Raw genomic sequence first — 21356 nt, forward strand, 5'->3', positions numbered from 1 at the left:
CTCACCCATAGAATTTATCAGCCAGAGGTCAAGGCTGAAATTATTATACTTGTTTCGGAATCTACTTTTGAATAACAATAATATCTTTATATGGTATTTTTAAATTTCCAGACACCTACCAACTATTTCATTTATTCCTGATAGCCCAGTAGAGTCAATGGAACACATTTTCAGAAGTGTGATAGGACTGGTGTTGGTGCTGAGTGCTTCCCATTCAGCTAAATTTGGGGACACAAAAATTATTAAGACAAAGTTTCTGACTTCAGGTTGCTTTTGATTACTGGTAGAAACAACTCATTGTGTTGTAACTATTTATTTACACATCTTAGATGTCCTAAGGGAGCACAAAGGAGGGAATTGTTATTTCCACCGGAAAAAGAAGTGTGTGTGTGCATGGCAGGGCTGAGGGAGGGAAGGCAGAGGGAGATGTCAAAGACAGTTTCACTGAGAAGGTGACTTTGTTCTTGTATTAAAGTCCCTGTTCTATCCCTTCCTAGGAGAAGCTCTGAATGTTACTGAATCTCTGTGAGCTTGAGATTCCTCATCAATTAAATATAGATAATAATGCTGAATTCATAGGGTTGCCGGAAGCATGGAATGAGAAAGCATATGGGAGAGCAATTTGCAAGTAGCAAATACTCAGTAAAGAGAGTATTATTCTTTCCACTTTGCACACTCACTAACTTGGTTCACTCCAAAGAAGAATGGCTTGTCCAAGAGGGCCCACACCCGCAACAAGGAGCCAGTGTCCCCGCTCAGACTCCAGTGGTCTTCCCCCAACTCCGCCCACTGAGACTCTTGAGGAAATATAGAAAGCACTCATCCTGATAACATTTTATGGCTCTAAAATCATGTTAACATATTCATATAAATACATATTCTAACATCGAAAGACATTTCTGTGAAATGTTGCTTCTAAATCCTAAGTGGATTCTCTCTATAAAAGGAAGAACTAACAGAGCATTGTAAGGGAGGAATCATGATTGGGAAAATCATCAGTATTTAATATGAGAATGAAACAGTCATACACTTTTTTAACATAAAAAGTTTTAAACTACCCAAAGTTTCAGAGAATAAAATATGGCAGATCCCCAACGTTTAAAAGTGATTTAACTGTGGATTTGAACAGAAAACATTTGAATAGACATGTGCCTTGCATTTAGTGGGTACTCAACAACTGTTGAATTCAAAGATTTAAGCTGATCATTCTTATCCCTAAAATTATAATACTCAAATTTCTCCCTTTATATAATATCTATAAATTTTGCTTTAATCTAATATATTATAGTCCATTTTCAGTACTTGAAATATAAAATGTTATTTCAGTCTGGTAGTCTCACCCATGTTTAAAAAAACAGGAAAAATAAAATTGTTCTGACCTTATTAATAATAGGCCTGGAAAATCTTAAGTAAAAAAACTGCACACTGTGTACCAGTGTATTGGGAGATGGAGACATTTGATATCCATGGGAGATTCACAAATACTTGTGTTTACTGAATATATCAATTTGTATTAGTTGAAGTTCTCCAAAGAAACAGAACCAACTAAAGGTAGGTAGGTAGGTGGGTAGATATAGTATAAGGAATTGACTCATGCAATTAGGGAGGCTAGCAAATCCATAATCTGCAGAGATGATGTCTGAGTTTGAAGGCCATCAGGCCAGAAAATTCTTTCCATCAGGCCAGAAAATTTTACCATCGTAGAAGATAAGACATTTCTCATCCCAAAGGCTTTTCATAAGACCTATAAAAATATGCAAATATCTAGTCCTAAAAAATAGACACAAGCTCTGTGCAGAGAAATAGCCCTTTATAATGTGCTGTTTCCTTTCAGTAAATGGAATATAATTTTGGTAAAAAAAAGTTTTCAAACACACGTTTTGTAGAAGGTAAAAGAAGACATTTCTCACCCCAAAGACTTCTCATAAGAACCTATAAAAACATGAGAAAAGCCAGCTCTTATTTGAGGGTAGATCAACCTTTTGGTCTATTCAGTCCTTCAACTGATTGGATGAGGCCCACCCACATTATGGAAGGCAATCTGCCTCACCCAGCCTGCCAATTTAAATGCTAATCTTATCCAAAAAACACACTCACAAAAACTTCCAGCATAATGTTCCACCAGATATCTGAGTACCCTACGGCTCAGTTAAGTTGACCCATAAAATTAACCATCACACTATCGAAAAAAAGAAAAGGCTCATGATTTTCTCTAAATTTTGGGTAAGAAATTGATCACCAAAAACAAGTTACTTCAACAAAACACCAAGAAAGCAATTTTCTTTTTAGACAAGAAGACAGTGTAAGCTGCTAGAGACCGGAAGGCCCTGGACCACTAATCAGAGTCCTTTGGGTCAAAGTTGACCTCCCCACTTATGAGCTATATGACCTGGACACACTACAGTTGATCCTTGAACAACAAAAGTTTGAACTCTATGAGTCCACTTAGGCATGGATTTTCTCCCATCTGTCATCCCTGACAGGGCAAGACCAAGCCTCCCTCTTCCTCCTTCTCCTTCACCTACTCAACATGAAGACAACAAGGATGAAGACCTTTATGATGATCCACCTCCACTTAATGAACAGTAAATACATTTCATTTTCCTTAGTATTTCCTTAATATCATTTTCTTTCCTCCAGACTATTGTTAAGAATACAGCATATAAAATATGTGTTAGTCGACTGCTTATGTTATCCATAAAGTTTCCAGACAACAGTAGGCTATTAGTAGTTAAGTTTTGGGAGTCAAAAGTTATATGCGGATTTTTGACTACACGAGGGTCAGTGTTCCTGACCCCCATGTTGTTCAAGGGTCAACTGCCCTTACTTTTTTGAGCCACACCTGCATCATCTATTAAAATAGAGAAATAATAGTCTAGACTGAATAGAGTTGTTGGAAAAATGAAATGAAATAACATGTGTAACACATGTCTGTCATATAACAAGTTCTCCATAAACATTAGCTATTCTGCTATTAATAATCATTGTTATAACTATGAGTTCTAATTCTAGGCCTGCTGAAAGCTATTAAAATATGGCATGACTGCCTTAACTGGGATACTATTTCTATTGTCACACACTTGGGAATCTTATTGGATATTTATATATATCATTTTATCAGTTCTTTACGCACATTGATCATTTGGCCACAGAGCAGTTGTACAAATAGATTATTTAGTAACCTATCAATTCAATCAAAATAACTTGCTGTATTACAATCAGTGATGGGGGAGGAAATCCTCCAAGCACCTTGCCTGAAGAGAAATGTAGAAACTGCATCGGGCAAAAAGTCCCCCTCCAGCCACTGTGAAACCCAAGTTGTCATCAATAACTTGACATTCTAGGGTAGGAATCAGGACAGGAGAGAGGTGATCTCTCCTTTTGACCTTGTGTATTCTGACCTCAGAAATAAGAACTTGAACTACAGAACTGGAATTGCCTTCTGGAATGGGCCTGTCACTGTATTGTGTGATTTGGGGGACCCTCTTCATCTGGGGCAGAAGGGTGGTCTCAGCTTCCACCTCAGAAATTTCTGACCCTTAATATACCTCCACCCCATCTCTAGTTAAAGGCTTAAAACTCTAAGATTTTCCTATGAGGACAAAAAGAAAAGGAAATCTGAGCATTTGAAGAAATTCTTGAAAGTCGATGAGTGAGGTTTCCCTCACATATGCCATCTTCCCCTACCTCTCCTCTTGAAAACAATTAGTCTTTTGCACCTTCAAGGTCAAGGTTAAACCTGGGTTGGTACTCATTTCCTTTCTGATCTTATTTGCCTTATCCTGTTCTACTCCTCAATTGCCTCTTCCAGAATCTGTGCAAAATAATTACCTCAACTTCAGGGGAAAGTTTAGATGTAAATACCCCCGCCCCCCTCCCCACGTCCACACATCCCCTTTCTTCTCTCTTCCTCTTAACATTTCCTTACGCTCTCAGCCAATAGAAGAGTTGAAACATTTAAATGCGGTATCTAAACTGCATTTAAAGAATTAACCCATTTTGCCCCTCACTGGTCTAAACCACGGGGTGCCAACCGGACGTTAATTGCTTTCATCTGGTGGGATTCCAGACAGCTCCTCAGAAGGAAGGAGCGCACATTCCTGGCACCAATTGGCTAATTCAATTTACTTCAGCGGCATTAGCCTCTGTCAGAATATTCATGAGCAGGGGAATGAGGACCCGCGGCACAGGCAGGCAGCAGCCACTCCGGCTAGGGAAGGCGCGAGGGAGGGGAAGCGGACCGCGCGCCACGCTCGGGGGACGGTGACCGCGACCAGGGGGCTCTCCTCACTGGACAGGCCGAACGCGGCGGCCGCGGGAGGGCAGGGCAGGGCATCGGCGGGGTTGACGCACTTGGCAGTGCCCCCCAACTCCTGGCAACCGCACGGAGACTTTGCGAAACATCCGAAGGCAGACAAGCTGTGACACTTCTGACAGAAGGGGTAGGGGGGTGGGGGGCGGGGACAGCGCCGCGAGCAGGGGCGAAGAGACCCAGCGGGGCACCAGCCACCCAGTGGGGGAGGCAGCGATGTGAGCAGGACGCCCGCCCTGGAGCAGTCAGGACCGAAGGTCTCCGGAGAGTCGCCGGCCGTGCCAGGTAACGCAGAGGGCTCGGGTCGGGCCCCGTTTCTGGGGCTCGGGACTCTGGGCGCGCCGAGCCAGCCCTCTGGGGCGAGAGCCCCGGGCGCCGCGCGCGGTCCCGCTCCGCGCTGCGCTTTCCCAGCAACTCCCTGCCACCTCGGCAAGCCTACCGGCCGCTCCGAGTTCGACTTCCTCGGACTTAGTGGAAGAAGGGGATGGAAAGGGGCTGCCGGGACTCGGGGAGCTGCTCTCTGGAAGCAGGGAAGCTGGGGTGCACCGGGGCAGATGGAGGACGTGGCGCGCTGGGAGCCGGGACTGTGCGCGCCTGGGGATGGTGACTGGGGATCCAGGAGCGCGGCTTGTGGGGGCGCTTGGCACCGGCTTCACCCTCGCTGGCCCCGCGGGCGGAGGCGCCTCCCTCCGCCTGCAGAGGGGACAGGGTGGCCGCGGTCCTCGCACAGAGATGTGCGCCGGGAAGGGGACCAGAGAGCGAGGCTCCGGGGAGGTGCAGGCACCTACGGGGCCGATCCCTGGTCCGCGCCTCGCGCCGCGCCCCCGCCAGAGCTCGGCTGTGGGAGGAGAATGTGGTGGGTACTCGCGTCCCCGCCACCTGCCGGACTTCGCCAACTCCCCGGATTTCCTGTCCTCGGTCCCTGACACTCCCAAGGAAAGCTCTGAATTGCGCGCGCGCTGGTTGGTTTTTGCTTGTTGTAGTTACTCTGGGGGAAGAGCCAGGGGCAAGGGGGTCAAGTAGGGTGAAAGTTTCAGATTTGCAAAGAAAACGTTACGGAGGAGTCCGAACGTGTCCTTAGCAATCGGAGAGACTGCAGCAGCCTTTGCCTAGCTATCCGCCTCTGGGGCAGCAGTGGGGGCTGAAATCTGGAGGGCAGCCCGGAGGCAGCGCCAGAGCCTTGTTTTGTTTCATTTGTTTCTGCTGAGACCAGGCTGTAAGTGAGAGGGGCTAGCACCAGAGAATCTGGGAGTTGGTCGCCTGGTAGATTCGGAGTTTACTATGTTGTTGCTACTATTATTAATGCTCTTGTTATTGGCACGAGCACCAGGAACAATTTTGTTTTTTTCTGATTGTTATAAATCGCCTGCAAATTGAATCTGCAGCCGCCTCCCCTCAAATGAAATGTCCCCGGACCTCTTTTAGTCTCTGATGTGTGTCTTTCCACCAAAGGAAATTACCCACTCAGAGCTGTGCTTCTGTCAGGGACTTAGCTAAGGAATTGGATCTACCTAAGGACAACAAAAAGTTGAAACTGGATGTGTTTGAACCCACGCTTATAGATGAGTATTATGTTCCTATCTGCTCACCTTCCTCAGCCGCCTCTGGCTGGGGAACACTGAAGGCATAACCATCTTGAGCTCCATAGTTGACCCAGCGTTTCCCTTTCATTTATTTATACAACCTGGGAAAATCTTTTCCCTTTAGTGTTACCCTTGCAGTCTCGTTGGACATGCTGAAAGGATTCAGATCCTGACACTGGAGGAATCCATAAGGGCACCTGTGGTTGCCAACTCTTGGCTTGACCCTGTTCAGATGTTGCCCAGGGCGCAGCCTTGGGCAGCTGATGCAGCAGAAAGCTGGGCGAGGGTGTGGGAGAACAGCATGGCAGAGTTAAGCTGAGTGCAGGAGATGAGGTCAAGCCTCCACGCTGGCCACATCCCTTCCTGCCAGAGAAAAAAGAGACAAATGAAGAGCAGGAGGGAAGTATTATAAATTGGAACCGAGCTCTTAGAGTCTACTTAGGCTGTGAACCAAGCTCTCAGCATCTACTGAGGCTCTGGCCATTGACTTTGGCATGACCTTCCTTTCCAGTGCTTCTGATTTTCACTCCCTGCAGATACTCAAGTAACTGTGCCTTTCTAACAGGACAGTTGTCATGAGATGATCTAATTTTGTACCCAAAAAAATGCCTTGAGCATCCTGGGAAAGGACAGTCTATAAAATATGCCATTTTAATGTTTTGTGAAAAGTTTGCTACACTGCAGGTTAAGGAGATACATTTTTAGCATGTGTGCCATGTGGCAGTGTAAAATTAAAATGGAAAAGGAAAGTACAAACATAAAAATGACTTAGCATTCTTGACATTCTTGTGCATACTTGTAGAAAAATTATCTTTCGTTTGGGGAGAGTTGCCGGGAAATTTAATCAGTGTTTATACTACTGAAACGCCCCCTTCTACCTTTCTGCCCTGTAAAATTTTATGACCCAGTTCTCACCGGAAAGGCGATGTGACTGTAGTAAGTGCTGAGGGCTGAGAGGAGAGATTGAGAGTTGTTAGGGGAACTGTTACACAGGGTTCAGAGACTGGAATCGGAAGGAAGACGCCACTATCCTGAAAGAGCAGAGCAATGTTCGTCTGGAGAAAGCAGTTGAGCAGCATAGGATAACAGATCTAGCATTGCTTGTCCTCTGCTCTCAGATTCAGGAAGAGGACTCCCTGAGATAGCCCAGAGGGCTAACCAAGGTATTTTTCCCTCCTCCATTGGATAAAAGCACTGCCTCCTTCTAGACTTTGGATTGGTATTAACTTCTCTCTTCCTGTCTGTCACAGTGCAGTATTCTTCTCTTACCATCTCCAAGAGACTCAGATGTACCCTATACCCTCTCAGACTCGTATACATTTGTAAATATCCCCCAAGTTCTGAAGCTTCTCAAAGACCTGCAGCTGTTGGTGGATTTAAGTAAATAGTTGGAAGTCATCAAGAGAGCCACTGAAAAGTGGACATGTTTTTCCCCTGGTGGAGAAATTATTGAATGCCTTTTGAGCTAGAAAATTAGCAGTTCAGAAAAGCAGGAGGGAGTCCCTTGACTTCCCTCTACCCATAAACCAGTAGTTGTATTTTTCTTTCCCTCATAGTAGTGAGCACTGTTTGGCCAAGCATTTTTTTACAATTTTGGACTTAAAATGGGGTTTTGCTGATGGTGTTCTATGGAGAAAGGAAAAACGTAAAGAGACACGGAAGGAAGAGCTGCAGTGGCGAGAACATAAATCAGCCAGAATATATGGGGGGCGGTGATGAGAATAGGTCTTTTCACCCTAAAAAAAAAATGTCCACTTTGGAAGAAAAAGAAGTCTGATTATTGGCATCCAGGGCTGAAACCGAGGCAGCTGATGCCGAGAGGAGCCAAAGGGCAGTTCTTCTTAGTTTAGAAACAGCAAGACAGCCTCTGCCAAAGATTGCTGTAAACACGGAATAAAGATTTCATTGTGGGCTGGTGTGACTAGAATAATTAGACAGTTAATTGTTCATTGTGATCTGGTGGTGCTGCCATCAGTAGGGCAGGGTGGCGAAAATAAGAGAAGAGAGAAATGGAAAAGTAACATTTATCACTTTTATATTCATTTGTTTTACTTTAGTGGTACTTTGGGAAATCCTCCTTATTTCCCCTTTCCCCCAAAGGCATACCCCCAGAATACCAGAGAGCTAAGACTCAGGGCTGCCATTTTTTATTCCCTCCACATTCTACTTCGGATATGGGGAAAATTTCTTGTCCTCTAAAAACAGCATGTGAAGTTATAATAAAAATAAATGTGTTACCTAATTCTAGTATTAAATATATTTTATTTATACGTAAACTCCATGTCAACTCAATCAACATATATGCAAATAGCACCAGATTGTTATGCTTCTCCAATACTTTTTTCTTGGACATATAAGACTTAAAAAGTAAATATTTCATTTTTGACATTTAATTATTGTCTATTGTGAAACAAATTGCTACAGTGATTAATCTTTCACATTGAATTGAAGAAACAACCTCCTCTGTATTTTCATACTAATTTAGAGACCAAGAAAACATATTTTATGTAATAAAGGTGGTCTTAAGCAACTGAGCATCTACAGGTTTTATATTCAGGAGACTGTGACTTATTGTTATTTACTAAAAGAAGGCACTGTCATCAACTCCTTCTAAAATGACTACTGCAAATGTAGACATAAGGGACTATACACAGCATTAAGCACACGGTGTCTGGGGAGGGGTAAATGAAGAACCATGTGTTCATTAGGTTCAGCCCTCCCTGAATCCTGATATTGACACGAAATATAGAGCAAAGTTGTCATTAGTTGAATATAAAAAAGGAACATCTTTAAGTGTCAATGTTAAGTATAATTGTTCTGGGAATAAAAGCATTGTTATAAAAGCATTATACATTAGCATAAATATAACGTAACTGTATAACATAAGGTCATACAGTCTCATAAAGAGAAATACTTAGTTTCTCCAAATATTCTTGTCTGTTTGCTTAAGAGGTGCAACACTATCTTTACTAACCTTTAGTTTATTTTACCCATCACAAATCAAAAGGGATTGCAAAAGCAGAAGACTTACTGAAGTGTTAAATAGCATAAGTAGTACAAAATTACAAAACTAGCTCTCAGAAGACAAAATTTTGCTTTAAAAAATGCACTGTCTACAGCAATTAAAAATAGAAAATCATATTACCACATTAAGTTATTGCAACAACCTATTTTAAAGAGCATTTTATTCTTTTTTTTTTAATTTAATTGCTATCCATGGTTTGCTAACTAGTGTTTCAGAATAATCTGCCAATCTCTTGCTAACCAGGACTCTCTAGTTAAGAATGTTCCTAATTACATATGGATTAATTTAATTTTAGAACCCTGAGAACATTCAACTCGAAACATTACTCAAATGCAATGCAAAATAGAAATGATCCAATTCACCTCAAGGTGTATGTAATTTTTATTTTTAGCTTAAGAGATCATAAAAGAGAGGACATCTGGCCTACAAATATATCATTGAATAACCACTATAAAAGAGAAAAGGAAGCTATAAACTATTACATCCTTAAAACATAAAGTTTTAACAATACCACTCATCTCTTCTTCCTAAGCAGTAAGGGCTAGCATGTAAAGTATCATGCAAAAGTGCAAATGTCAGAAACGTGCACAGCATAGCCTGAAATGGGGGTATCCTTGCTATTTATAAGAATGTTTAACAATCTAATCACAAGTTTAGAGTGTATTCTGACTAATGCCATTACCTCCAAAGAGTAAAGAGGTATCTTGCACGGGAGCCCTTTCTTCTTCTTTATAGTTCTACAACTCCTAACTAGAATCTTGCTCATAATAGATTCTTTAAAAATATGTGTTGATTTGGTTTTTAATAAGGAATATAAAATTGAATCAATTGAATTTTCAAGTTAAATAAATTTGTAATATTTAATCAAATATTTAGTCAAATATTTGAATGGTCCTTGTTACTTTGAATTATTTCTTTCAATTGACAAGACTTGCCTGTGACCGTTAGTAATAATTATTGGCAATATTCTGGTGTGGACACGAGCGGGGTAAGAAAGTAGGAAATCTTTAAGTTAATGGGTTTTTTTTTCTAAGTTTTACCTAACTCTTAAATGGGCATATGCATATATAAGTTGTTAAAATGTACAATATCTCTTTATAAAAAAAGTGGTATTATCTCTGAATTATTATTTACAAGTAGTAACACAAACAGATTCTACTCTTTAAGTACTGAGTCTTTTTTATTTTAGATTCAAGTGGTACATGTGCAAGTTTATTACACACACACACACACACACACATATATATATATTGCATAAGGAGAGATTGGACTTCTAGTGTATGCATCACCCAAATAATGACCATTGTACCCCATAGATAATAATTTTTCAACTGCCAACTTCCTTCCAGCCTTCCCACTTTTGAAGCCCCCAGTGTCTATTCTTTCCATCTTTGCATTCGTGTATTAAGTGCTGAGTCTTAGACCAATCATGACTAAATAACTGCATGTCCTCTGTTGTATCAACTAATTAAAGGGTAACTAATAAAGTGATAATTTGATTCCATGCAATGGATACATCTGACGAGCATAGAATTTTTTTTTTTTTTTTTTTTTTTTTTTTTTTTTTTTTTAAGATGGAGTCTCCCTCTGTCGCCCAGGCTGGAGTGCAGTGGCATGATCTTGGCTCACTACAAGCTCCGCCTCCTGGGTTCACACCACTCTCCTGCCCGCCACCACACCTGGCTAATTTTTTTGCATTTTTAGTAGAGACGGGGTTTCACCGTGTTAGCCAGGATGGTCTCGATCTGCTGACCTCGTAATCTGCCTGCCTCGGCCTCCCAAAGTGCTGGGATTACAGGCGTGAGCCACCGTGCCCGGCCAGGTCATAGAAATTTCTTTGACATGTAGCCCCCAACACCCCAACACTCCAACCATACAACTACAACTCTGTGTTCAACATCTGACAGGATAACAAAAACTTAATTCTTAATACACTCCTACTTATCTGTTCCTGCACCTGGTTTATAACTAAAATAAGCTATGTTAACCTTCCACCCAAAATGAAAACCAGATGTTTGTTAGGAACTAAATTGTCTTTAGCTAAATCTTCAGCCTTCTTTTTTTTTTTTTTTTAAGGTCTGACCTTAGCTGAATGAACAAGGTAGTCTTAGCATTTTCCCAGAGAACAGTACATAGTGTAATACGTTGGCATAATTGGGAGCTAAAGCCAGGATAGAATCAGCATGAAGATTCAATTACCACTTGTTCCCAGAGAGGGTTGTTTACTAGGATTAGAGTTAAGGTTGTGGGCAAAATAGCATGGAAAGAGGTACAGGAGTTTTTTTGTTGCTATTCTTTAGCTGGTATCTTTGGACAGAACCAAAGTTTGATTTCCACTTTCCCCCAATAATTTAAAAATATAGCTTACTAAATAGCAGCTTACATAAATTGAGCACTAAGTGTACTCATAAGTATTATAGATATATTTATACAAATCTTTGGTCAAAGCTATTAATACAAAATATTTTCTGAAGGAATAGCATACATCTTTTATCATATTCACGATTGTTTCACTTGGTAAACTCAGCATCTTTGAACCCCTTACCAATCCTAATAAGGGATTAAATTGTACATATTATACATAATTGATGAACTTACCATAATTTGTTTTTAAGACAACAGATGTAATTTCCTTTAGCAATTTAATTAAAAATTGGCTAAAGAAATTTTATTTAGAAGTAATCTTATCTATATTTGAAAGGGCTACCAAATATATGTTTCTTTTTAATTTGAAAGATGTTGAGCACTAAAATAAGAGTAACAAAACAGATAGAAATGAACATTTAATCTTTGCATCAAAGGATATCTTTTTCCATGCAAATGGCTTGAATAAACATGTAGAGTAGGCAGTATCACCTACCTACCACTGTTGAAGGTCAGAGAAGGACTAGGAGAAACTAACTGGATGATACAGCCATCTCCATGCCCACCTCCCACAGCGGTGCCAATATTCTCTTATGCTTTACTCTGTCCAGGCTGTTATGACAAAATACCATAGACTTGGCGACTAATAACAGAAATGTATTTGTCATGGTCCTGGAGGCTGAAGTCCAAGATCAAGGTGCCAGCATGGTCCGTTTCTGGTGACGGCCTTCTCCTGAGCTGCAGACTGCTATCATCTCATTGTATTCTCACATGACAGAAAGAGGGCAAGAGAGCTCCCTGGGGTCCCCTTTTTTTTAAGGGCAAGAATTTCATTCATAAGGGCTCTATCTACCCTGATTACACAATGACTGCCTTGAGTCCCCCCCTCCTAATGCCGTTCCATTGTGGGTTAGGATTTCAATGTGTGAACGTGGGGGAGACACAAACACTCACAGGTCATTGCATCTCATCTTCATTTTCTAATGCAAGAAACAATACAATTTTCAGTATTCCTTTTTCAAATCCCTTGATTCCCTGCATCAAAGACTTCATATCAATTTGCAGAGGCACCATCATTACATCATTGAAAGCAAGCACCACACTTGAGACCATGTGTCTTGTAGGCTTTTTTGGAATATTAAGTAAGAATCTAAATGTATGCCTATACTTTGCACAAACTGGCAAGATCTCCCAAGGATGTTCGTCTTATAAAGATTAAATAACACTTTTGTGCTACCATTAATATCAAATTGCATTTAAAGCAAATAATAGCTGGCAACCAAAGTACATCTTCATTAACATCACAGTTTTGAAGTGTTATAGTTGCATCTACCTTTATGCTTAGCTGATACTCTCATCTCCATAATATTGGGAACATTTATTTCAGTCTAAAAATATGAGGCATACTCATATTTGAAAATAAACTCTTTGATCAGTCATTAAAATATTAATCCATTTGGCAGTTAGCATCTCAGTGGAATACTTCAGGCAGCTCAGCACAGAGGATATTATTTGACTCGTGGAGCTGGCTAACATTTGAAGATCAAATTGTTTAGAGTTGTTTCTTTAAACACAGGAAAACAACAGATTTCTTCATGAAATACCAAGTGTTATACATTTCTCTGGCTACATCTATCTATTTCACTCATGTCAAAACATGTAGTATTCAGAGGAAAAACTGACAGAGCAAAAAAATAAATAAATAAATAACCGCCATTTATTTAGCCATACCTCTCTGCCAGACACTGTGAGTGCTTCATGTGCATTACCTCTCTAATCCTCTCTTTGAATTCAGTATTGTTACCATCTTCACTTTGTAGATGCAGAAACTGAGGCAGGATGAAGTAGTCACCACAAGAGGTTTCAAACACAGGACTCTCTGGCTCCCACGCTTGTGGTCTTCACCACTCAGTTCTACTGCTTCCTCTTCCCAAGCAGGGTTTCTCACCCTGGCTATCACTACTGACATTTTGCCTGGCAAATTCTTTGGAACAGGAAGTCCCCTATGCATTGTAGGATATTTAACAGCATCTCTATCTTCTACTCACTAGATACCAATAATATCTTCCCACTTGGGACAACGGAAAATGTCTCCAGACATTGCCAAATGTCAAATCCAGAAGCAGAAGTACGCCTAGTTGAGAACCACTGCCATAGTAAAGTTCAATTTTGATGTATTCCTTATTATAGTATACATTTTCAATTTAAGAGTAGGGCATCTATTTTCCAGATCATAATGTAGATAGTTCCCATGGTTACATCAGCCACATTATATATGATTTGTAAAAAAGATATCTATCGGACAAAACTTTAGGAGAAAAAAATCATTAAGTCAACATGCCTTCATTAAGATCAGGTTTTTCCCTACTAAACTGGTTTCCTTTGGGACCATACTGGGTGATCAGGGGATTGCCATGTTTATATCTTTGTACCAACAAAAGCTGGAACAATGGTTGAAAGGGCATTGTCCACAGTGCCCCCAAAAGCCCATTAATAGATGGTCTATTAGACTCCAAGCTCCTTGAGGGTAAGGATGGGAACTCTCTTGTTCATCTTCATAAGCCCTGAACCCAATATCTTACCTGGCACATAATCAGTGCACAACAAGTACTTCTTTAACAAACCACTGAAGCCCTGGTTACCCTAGTACAGGTTCCCAATGCTCTGCTCTAGGCTTCTAGCTGGATTTGCCGTGTATTACATTTTGCTTTAATTTGTGGCATGGACATGCACATCATGGTATGCCAGTCATACAAATTTAATGAAACCTGAATGAATAGTTTATATTAGATGAAGAAATGGGGTCAAAAAGGCTGATATGATCCGCTATATATGACTAGATCAAATTGAACACAAACATGTGCCAGTGAGAAAAGCAAACCATGTGGAGATTGAGTGCCTCACCCAAGACCACTCTGCTGGAGAAAGGCAGACCCAGGATGCAAATTCAGGCCTTTAGATACCCAGTGTTTCCAGGGATAGCTCCAACCTGCTTTACTTTCTCTTGATCAGGGTGCACTGAGATGTCCTGTTCTCTTCCACTCATCACACCGTACCTGAGCTGTGTAGAAAGTAGCCACTGGCTGGGAAAGGGCTCAACAACATGCCTTCCACATGAGAAATGGTTGAAGGTCTTCAAAATAGCTGAACGGACACAGAAAAGACTTAGAGGGAGCACAATAATCCTCTTCAAGTATCTGAAATATCTTCATGTGAAATAGAAAATATATTTATTCTACATTGCTATGGAGGCCTGGACCAGGGTCAATGAATGGGAAGCATATTTTATCCCAGGGAAGCATATTTTATCCTAGCAAAATGATGAGCTTCCTAATGGTGAATTGCCCTACATTGAAGTGAGCTTTCCTGGAGAGCAGTGAGTTCCCAGCAGCCAGAGGGGAACGTGCAGATGACTGGCCTATAGGAGTCTGAGCACAGACATCAGATCAGGGAAGGTATCAGAGGTCCTCCAAGGTGCTTCCTAGCCTGTGGTGCTTGCGAACTCTTTCTTAGAGGCTATTGGTTGACCTTGTAAACTACTCTGTGTAATTTTGTTAAGAAAAGCGAGATGTACTATTTTCTCTAACCCACATAGTTACTCAGAGGGGTAAATTAGAGGGAATACACAGGAAACACGATCCTACCATATGCCATATAAAATAAGAATCAGTTGCCATGGGCCAAGCCCTGTCAAAAGCACTTCATCAGTATTATCCCATCAATTCCTGATAATGCCATGAGGTACAAATATCATCACCATTTAGTAGCTGAAGAAATGAAGTCACAGAGAAGATAAATACGTTGCCCAAGATCACATAGCTAGTTATTCTAGCCTTACTGCTTGAACCTGAGTCTGTCCAAAATTATGAAGCCTGTTTTGTAACTATAATACTACAGCATACCACCTCATCCTTTCAGCAGGGATGCACTATGTAATTTGAAATGTTGCCAGTTTCTAGAGTTTGAGACATATGGCTATTTAAATGCAGATACCTAAAATATCTTCCGAAGAATAAAATACGTCATTTAAAAAATTATTTGCTGTTTTCTGTTAACCATGATATCACTTCCTTCAAATAGTGCAAATTACCATGAGATGACTTTAAGTAAATGAGCAAAATAAGGTTTTTAGGGCTTAAAAAATGTCTATAGAAGAAAGATTGGTAATGGCATTTCAGATGCTGTTCTATAAATTAGGGAATTAGAACCTAGGTCTCCAGACTGCAAGGCACTAGTGCAAAACAAGATCATGACTTTCGTTTCCACAAGTTCAGAAAATTCTAATGGTCAAGGGTTTTTTTTAAGATAATTTTATCATTACAGATCATGCTGTCTTCTGATTATGATTATCTCCTTTGGTTATCTTCTGTCTTATGATTATTCTGGTGAACATTTCATAAAACCAAACTGACTTTGAAAACTACTTTCTCTGCCTTTATCATTTCAATGCCAGAAAGACACTGAAAACCTCTAAACCATTGTGCCAGTGAACTCTGATTTAGTTGCAAATTAAATCGGGTGACTTCCTGTTCTTAGGTAGGACTGCTTCATGCCCACCGTTCCGGACAATATTGAGCAAAAGACTTAAAACACTGTTCAGCATTTGCCGTCTAAAGTTATTGCTGCCCTGGTGCTCACATGCACTTAAACGTTTATGGAAGTCTATAAGTCTATGTTTACCATTCTTGCAAAGTACCAAGATGGCTGTAGGAGGGAGCCCAAGCACTTATCATAGGACTTAAAAAGCATCTTATGCAGCTCTTGGTGGGATGGTTATTTTGCCAAGAGGCTTTGCTGGGCCCTGTGGCTTGCAGAGCTGAGGAAAGACCCATTTCTTCACCTGTCAGTGACCAGGGTCATCTGCTGTTAATGAGACAGTTTTAGGCTGAATGTTCACAACCCGCCCAGGCACATGGCTAAAATAACTGTCTCAATGAACCTCTTACCATAACATTTGCTCACTAGTGTACCATTCCTTCATGTCAAATTGTGGCTTGAAGAACATTTATATGAATTTGTGAAGTGGAATGGAGATTAGCACATCGATGTTTTTCACCCTAGTTTTTTACGTTATTTCTTAGGGGAAAACCTATATAAAAGAATGCTCTCAGGATACTTCCTGATGATGGGAAATGTTCTGAATCAAGAACCCAGATGTCTTAATGAATCATGGGAAACATCTCTAAGAAGTACGCAGGATGGAGTGCGAACCCAGGAGAGCAGCCCTTCCATCCTCCACGAGCCACCCAGAACATAAGATCTGAGAGGTTGTTTGGGGATTTGGACAAAACAGACTAGGATTGACATGGGAAGGAAACAGGGATGCCACCCTTTCTGGATTCACCAAACTTAAGACCAGACAGATCCTATGACCACTGAAGAATATACCAGGCAAGTGCTGCCAGTACCTTGGCCCTGGGCTTTCCAAGTTCCTTTAGCCAATGTGTGACAGAAGTCATTATGGCATCCATCTCTACCCTTATGTCTAATTCTGGAAAGCGTAGCTGACCTTAGGTGGTGGCACCTTTAGAAGTCATTGGCTAGGTATCTGAATAACTAGGGCAGGAGTAAGTGAGAAATAGAAAAGAAAAAGAATGACCACTAAGTCATGGTCTTGTTTATCAGAAGGGAAGAGAGGAATTGCATCATTGTTATGAGCTATTTCTATTACAATATGCAGTCGTTAAGTTAGAGGGATCTGCTAACTTCCTTCCCCACCTTGACCCCACCATTATTAATTTCCCATAGAAGATAACAAAATAACTTGCATCCTTGAGATGAAAGGAAACCTATTATGCATTTGATTCTGGGTAAAAGAAATATTTACACCAAATTGAAGGCATGAAAAATAAGTAACTGCATTGAAAAGTCACAGCCATATTGAACAATAAACAATTTATGGAAGGAGCTTAGAAAAAAATTGTTTTTTAAAAAATTGAAAAGCATAGCTCTGACAAGTATTCTTTATTTATGAGAGTAGAATTTTCAAGGAAAACGAAAATATTAAAATAAAATACAAGTTTGACACACGTTTCTCTTTGAGGTTTTGCAAAAAAAGAAAAATCTAGGTAGATATGAGGTTAATTACACAGTTTAGTTCAATTATCATTATCTACACTAATTGAGAGAAAAGAAGAGGTCAGGATTATGTGAAATTGTAAATGATCTGAAATAATTTACAGTTGAGTAGGTGAGTGATTTTTTATATTTGAGCTGAACACAGGTAAGCCCTGGATCTAGCAATTTAATTTTTCAAAAGAAAAGTCAAATAAGTGAAGTCCAGGTGCCCAAGCTTGGAAGTTGCTCTTATTCCACTTCCTATCTCATTTCAGCTCCTCCCAGCATGTCCATCTGGGGTGCTGTCATGCTGTACCCACCTGGCCAGTGCTGGGCTTATCTTCTGCAGGGTGTACCAGATAACCCAATGGTCCATCGGTTCCATTTTTGCTCTTGCTTTCTGTTCCTTTATAGTTGCTGTGATTTTATACATTTGATAGTCTGAGAGCAAGGAATGGGAGAATGTGTGGAAAGGGTTAACCGAGGAAGTTTTTTGCCAACAAATGTTAATGTCACAACCCCACGTCTAACAGTCCCCAGAGTGGTTAGTACTATCAAAAACACAAAAACAGGCCAGGCTCAGTGGTTCATGCCTGTAATCCTAGCACTTAGGGAGGGCAAGGTGGGTAGATCAACTTGAGACCAGGAGTTTGAGACCAGCCTGGCCAACATGGTGAAACCGTATCTCTGCTAAATATATATATATATATATATATATAGATAGATATCTATATATATATATATAGATACATATAGATATATATATCTAGATATATATATACACACACAAAAATTAGCCTGGTGTGGTGGCACACACCTGTCATCCCCGCTACATGGGAGGCTGAGGCATGAGAATCACTTGAACCTGGGAGGTGGAAGTTGCAGTGAGCCGAGATCATGCCACCATACTCCAGCTGGGGTGGAGTGACACCCTGCCTCGAAAAACACACACACACACACGCACACACACACACACACATGCTTTGTTGAACATTTCTCTGGTTCCAAGGCAAATTGGAATATTCATTGTTTCAAATTCTATGTACACAAAGTGACTAGCTGTCAAAAAAGATATAATTAAGGAGGTGTTGTCAATAAATTTGAAATAATAATTTACCTTGGAACAGCCTCTCCTCACAGGGCCTCCTCTAGGATAATCTAGAGTTTCCGCAATAAAATTAGGAGGGGAAATGCCATATGTAAGTTTTTAGAGACTTTGAGAAATTCATAAACAATACTTTTTTTTCAGATGGACATGTGGCTAACATTTTCTTAAAACTCACGATGTATTTTTGGCCAAATATTATCAACTGACCACCCCCCACACACATAAACAACTCAAACATAGTTTTATTAGTTGATAATTATAGCAATAAAGATACTTCCTGAGCCTATAGAATCTTACCTTTGCAAAGTTTGGCTTCACGTATATTATTTCATGTTTTCAGAGCTACCTACCATCAACCTTTCTCCTGGTTATAATTGATTTCATTTGTTTTGGGGGGGTGGTCCACTGGAACATTTTAGGTCTCAATTAATGTTTTTAAGCCAAAGTGTGTTTGTGCCAAATGTGTTACTTTCCTTACTCTTAGGAACTGTTTCTGCCGCAGGCTTGCTCCTATCATTCCCACACCTTGAGGAAACTGTATTTCTTTTGAACTCTCTGATCCTTTCCCAAAAGATGGTTCAAAATTACTCTGTCTGAATGAGACCTTAATTAGTCATAGATTACTCTGCCCCACCCCAAGACTCTGATGTTCTCCCCTATATTAAATTACACTTGTGCACCATGTTTGATGGTATCCTCACCAGTTGTTATCTCGGGTGTTGAATTTCTCTCCCCCCAGCTGAGTCATAACCTTCTTCAAAGCAGACTGGGGTTCTGATTTCTGATGGAAGAGTTCTCCATTCTGAATGGTGGGGCACATGGATACCAACGGCCCTGGGCTTTACAACACCCCTGAAACATACCACTGTGTCAGTTCAGTGCTGGGAAGGTTCTAAGTCCACATTCCTGTCAGTCAGCCGATTATCCAATCCACATAGCCGTAAAAACATGAGAAATCTAGATTGTCACCTCGTCTAAAGAAAGGAGGGATTGCAAAGGTAGAAAGTGGGGGTAAGAGAGCACAACTAGCATGGAGAGAAGAAAAGGAACATTCAGAGGGGAATTGGGAGGGAGCAGTAAGGCAAGATTGTGTGAAAAAGGAACAAACTTCAGCTTGGTAAAACTATGAATAACTACATTTTATTTTTATTCCTTGGAATCTAGGTGTAGCTTTGTGGGGCAGTAAAGCAGGATTGTGTGGAAAGGGGGAAATTTTTCAGCACGAATAGCTAGATTTTGTTTTTACTTAGAATCTAGGCGTTGCTTTGTAATGCATTGGAGGAAGTAAATTTATTTTTAAACTGCATGTAGGCTGTGCTTTTAAGACTGTGGGGGTTGAAATGTGTATTCTTTTTAAATGATCACTTTAGAGTGGCTGTTAGAAACATTGGAATTACCAGAACAACTAACCATGGTCTCCATCTCTGAATTCTAGACAATAAATGGCATTTTGGCAAATCTGTTCTGTGTGCCCTACCAGCTAAAAAATCTCCTGTTTGATTTTCACCATCTGCTTCCTCCTAGCAGATCCAACCCAAATCCAAAAATGAACAGGTGAATTTAAGCCCCAGAGATTGGCGCTTTCCCAGGGAAAACAGGAGACGTTCATGAACTGTTAGCAGTTTGAAATTCTAATTTACAGGCTGAACGTAGAAGACTCCTTCTCTGAATATGTCTTCCCAGGTTGAGATGTATGAATATGAGACATCCAGGAAATAGGCTAATTTAGAAGGAATTTAAGTTCTTAATGAATGTTTCCTACAGATTCTATAATGACTCCATTCTGTTTTTGCCATGCAAAGAAGTATGCCCTTTTCACTGTTGTTGGCATGAACTTTTTAAAGATTCACTCCTACACAGCACAGTGACAATTATTTTTCCATGGATATCTACAGATTCAGCACCTAGGAGTTCTGCAATGAGTATTAGAACTTCTTCATTCAAGCCATATCTCTCCTAAGACTAAAAATCCAAATGCCGCAACATCCTAAATTAGGCCAGAGAGTATATAAACTTCTAAATTGTCACATGCAAGTGACAGATGAAAAAAAAAAAAAGAGAAGAGCAAACAATATCAAAATTAGGTATTTTAATCTATCTCACATTGCAGGTTGTCACATGTAATTTGGCTTATATTTCCACAAACTACATGAGCTGAATATTTAAATGGATGACTAAAAAATCAAGGCAAAGATGCCATTTCCACCAATAAAGCTTATTAGCTAATGTATTTGTTACATTTACATTGACTCAAGCACTAAGAAATCACTGCATGTTGTTTGGAATCCACTGAGTTTAAGTGACTTTCCTAGCAGTCACACAGTAGTTGACTAATCTGAGACTAGATTCCAGGACCTCCATGCCGTTGCTCCTGCTTGTACAATATATTATCCTCCCACTAGGTCCCCTCTCTCCCTGCTAAACTGCCTGTATACTACTTTGGTGGACACTGCATTTCACATTGCTTAGCAGTGTTTATTGCTGTCTTCTTCAGAAATACCCAAAGAATCTACGTTATTCTCTCTATTCTACCACTTTATGTTCTGGCCCTCATAATTTTTATTTAAATTTCCATAAAAAATTATTGCTGATCTCCAAGCCTTCATTTTCTTCCTTTTTGCAGGACATTTAACTTCCTAATGGGACTGCACTCCCTTTAATAATCACCTTGGTTGTAGAACAGGACTTCCAGCGGTCTTGAATTATGTAGATGGAGGGCGATTCCATGCAAGATTCCACCCTTAATCCAAAGGAACCATAAGTGAATGACTGGAACTTATTATCTTCTTGGGAAGAGGAAAGGGTGCTATCTGGGGGTTCAAAGCCATTACTGCAAACAGGGTTGAGGTGTGAACTGCCCGCTAAATAGGGTAATATATGCTAGTTACTCTAAGAAAAACACCAAGT

The 21356-nt window shown here is 40.4% G+C and overlaps 1 protein-coding gene across 2 annotated transcripts in view; it reads left to right on the forward strand.

Moving 5' to 3' along the window:
• Positions 1–4199: 4199 nt before the first annotated feature.
• CDH20 (cadherin 20) overlaps positions 4200–21356 on the forward strand; it is a 223918-nt gene continuing 206761 nt past the window's right edge. Inside the window, exon 1 of one of the 2 annotated variants that reach the window (XM_054461275.2) lies at positions 4200–4597. The gene's annotated coding sequence lies outside the window, so the exon portion shown is untranslated. The remainder of the gene's footprint in view (positions 4598–21356) is intronic. The other variant, XM_063653779.1, reaches the window with a different exon arrangement.

The sequence above is a fragment of the Pongo pygmaeus genome, chromosome 17 (genome assembly GCF_028885625.2).
Source record: "Pongo pygmaeus isolate AG05252 chromosome 17, NHGRI_mPonPyg2-v2.0_pri, whole genome shotgun sequence".
In the NCBI taxonomy this organism is placed as follows: Eukaryota; Metazoa; Chordata; class Mammalia; order Primates; family Hominidae; genus Pongo; species Pongo pygmaeus.